The 3242-nt window shown below is 46.6% G+C and overlaps 1 protein-coding gene across 1 annotated transcript in view; it reads right to left on the reverse strand.

Annotated features, from left to right (window-relative positions):
- RAD52 (RAD52 homolog, DNA repair protein) overlaps positions 1 to 732 on the reverse strand; it is a 43530-nt gene extending 42798 nt beyond the window's left edge. The window contains exon 1 of the mRNA XM_017545477.2: positions 536 to 732. The gene's annotated coding sequence lies outside the window, so the exon portion shown is untranslated. The remainder of the gene's footprint in view (positions 1 to 535) is intronic.
- Between the last annotated feature and the right edge of the window lie 2510 nt (positions 733 to 3242).

Genomic DNA, 3242 nt, shown 5'->3' on the forward strand with positions numbered 1-3242 from the left:
TTTTTTTTTTTTTTTTTTTGCCGAGACAGCGTCTCGCTCGGTCGCCGAGGATGCTGTGCAGTGGTACGGGTGAGATCTCGGCTCACTGTAGGATTGACCTCCCGGGAATATGGGAGCATGCCACCACCACGCCCGGCGTCAAATTCCTTTCAGATCATTTATTCCCAGCCTTCCCCGCTCCCTGGAACTCAACTCCGTTTAGCTATTACCACAAACTGCAGACTCCCCACGCCTGTCTACAAGCAGGATCTCCAGGGAGGCGCCACCACGGACAGCCGTGTCCGCACCGCGGTGGGGTCCCGGCACGTTGGTGCAAGTTTCCTGTACCCAGCCTTCCTACCCATCTCTCCGGAAGCCCCGATACTGAGCCCCACACTGCACTAGAACAGGCCTCTGGACTCAGCATCTCTACGCTGAGACCTCAGGGATCAGCTCCACCGCAGCCCCAGGTGCTCGACTCGGAAGGATAGCCGTCTCACACTCCACACCCACAGCCGGAACCACCCGGGGGGAAGCCGCTCTCCTCCCCACTTACGCGCCTCAGGCAGCGCGCGGTGCACGCAGGGAGCTCAATAGAGGCTATAGACAATAGGAAGAGAACTTAGGTGGAGGCCGCGCGGAGGAGAATGGGAAGGGTGTGCGAAGATCCCTGGGAAGAAGGTCCGAAACCACTACCACTGCCGGAGGGGAATATTAAATAGAACGGAGGAGGAAATGTAAATCAAGTCCGAGGGAAAACGAGCCGCAAAGCTGCCTGCAGCGGCCGTAAAGGAAGCTGGAGGCGCGGTGCTGACGTCTCCGTGCTGAGCGGCTCGCCCCGCCCCTTCCCTGCGCACCCTAAGCCTCCCACTTCCCTCCAGCGTCACTCGGTTCGCGGGCGCCGGATCTCTGCTGCCCCCTGGTGGGCGCGGCGGCTTCAGGAGCTCGTTCGGCCCGCGTGGGGCACACTTCACAAGCCAGTGCCCGTTAGGATGCGGGGCCCACCCAAGCACAGTTGGAAAAATCTTAGGAAGAGTAGTTGTCAGAGCCCTTCCCAGATTCCGCCCCGGCCGAGGCAGCGTGGACATGGTGGTTCTCCAGGCCCCTCACCACCGCCGCGCACATCCAGTCGTCACAGGATGGCGCCTTAGGTTAGCGACGACTGCAGGGAAATGAGAAGTGCTGGGCGACGAGAACCTCTCTAGAATGTCCCCTGCGGCCGAGCGCGGTGGCTCACGCCTGTAATCCCAGCACTTTGGGAGGCCGAGTCGGGCGGATCACGAGGTCAACAGATCGAGACCATCCTGGCCAATATGGTGAAACCCCATCTCTACTAAAAATACAAAAATTAGCTGGTCATGATGGCGCATGCCTGTAATCCCAGCTACTTGGGAGGCTGAGGCAAGAGAATCGCTTGAACCCGGGAGGCAGAGATTGCAGTGAGCTGAGATCGTACCACTGCACTCCAGCCTGGCGACAGAACGAGACTCGGTCTCAAAAAAAAAAAATTAGCCGGGTGTGGTGGTATGCGCCTGTAGTCCCAGCTGCTCTGGAGGCTGAGGCACGAGAATTGCTTGAACCCAAGAGGCAGAGGTTGCAGTGAGCCAAGATGGCGCCACTGCAGTCCAGCCTGGGTGACAGCAAGACTCCGTCTGGCGGGCAGGGGCGGGGGTTGGAAATATATATAACCTCAGAATGGAAAAAGGCCTTCTAAGTATAAAAGTTGAGAAATAAATCATAAAGTAAATGGATAAATGTAAGCACCTACATAAAACTTTTTAAACTTGTTAAAAATTTTTTTTTTAGATAGCGTCTCACTCTGTTGCCCAGGCTGCAATGCAGTGGCATGATCATAGCTCACTGCAACTTTGAACTTCTGGGCTCAAAGGATCCTCTTGCCTCAGCCTCCTAAGTAGCTGGAACTACAGGCACATGCCACTGTGCCCAGCTAATTTTAAAAATTTTTTTGTGGAAACAGGGTCATGCTTTGTCACCCTACTAACAAAACTTTAAACAAGAAAAAAGGTAAATATTACCATATATGGTAAGAGAGTTCATATATTAAAAGTTGACTTCAAAGAAAAATAGGTGAAATGAGTGAATATTTCACAAAAGAATTACAATAAATATGAAAGGTTTAACTTCAATAAAAGTAAAAAATATATATATTAAAACAAATATATCATTATTTCACCCATTAAATTAGGAAATTGAAATATTTTACACAAACATTACATGAGCACATTCTTAATGAATTTTGAATGCGTGTGCTGTAGTGTGTTTTAGCTTCAATTGCTGCACTGGGGAAGTCCAATGCCGTTCTAATTCCTGATGCTTTTTATGAAACCTGATACTTTGTATGGGAAGAGAATATAATTATACTTTTTTTAGCTTTCATTCTAGATATTTCCATTTAAGATATTTCCTTTACCTCTTATGATCTAGAACTCACTGTAGCTATTCCACCTGGAGCTCTTCATCCTCTCTACTTTGGACTGATGGTCTTCTGGCCTGACGAATTCTGCCTTGCCAAGATTTGTACTCCTTCTCATCCCGGGAATTTCATTTACCTTTCTTCTGTGTTGGATCCTGTTTCCTAAATCCTGCACCTTCCTCTTTCTTGGTTTCCTTTTACATTTTGATGGAGACCTTATTCTGTAACTTTCTGAGAAAGGGTGGGCAATAATTTCTTTCTTTCATTTTTTTGGGGGGCTAGAATCTGTATTTCTAAATTTACTTTTACTTTTTCATTTTATCAATGTGTTGTTGAATTTGATTTGCTGATTTTTTTTGAAAATTTTTGTATCTTTGTTCATGAGGGATATTGTTGTATCCTTGTCTGGTTTTGGTATCGGGCTAATATTGGCGTCATAGAATGAGTTTGGAAGTATTCTCTCCTCTTCAATTTTTTGAAATAAATAGTTTGAATAGACTTGGTATTAATTCTTCTGTAAATGTTAGTAGAATTCAGCAGTGAATCCATCAAGTCCTGGACTTTTCTTTGATAGGAGACATTTTATCACAGCTTCCATCTTGTTACTCGTTATTGGTCTGTTCTGGTATTCTTTTTCTTTTCTCAGATGACAAAGCAACAGGGTATTCAGGTTTTCTATTTCTTTATGGTTTGATTTTGGTAGATTGTATATGTCCAAGAATTTATCCATTTCTTCCAGGCTTTCCAATTTCTTGGCACATAGCTGTTCATAGTAGTTTGTAATGATCTTTTGTATTCTCTGATATCAATGTAATTTTTTTCTCTGATT

This window comes from Cebus imitator, unplaced genomic scaffold (assembly GCF_001604975.1).
Source record: "Cebus imitator isolate Cc_AM_T3 unplaced genomic scaffold, Cebus_imitator-1.0 Scaffold179, whole genome shotgun sequence".
NCBI lineage: Eukaryota > Metazoa > Chordata > Mammalia > Primates > Cebidae > Cebus > Cebus imitator.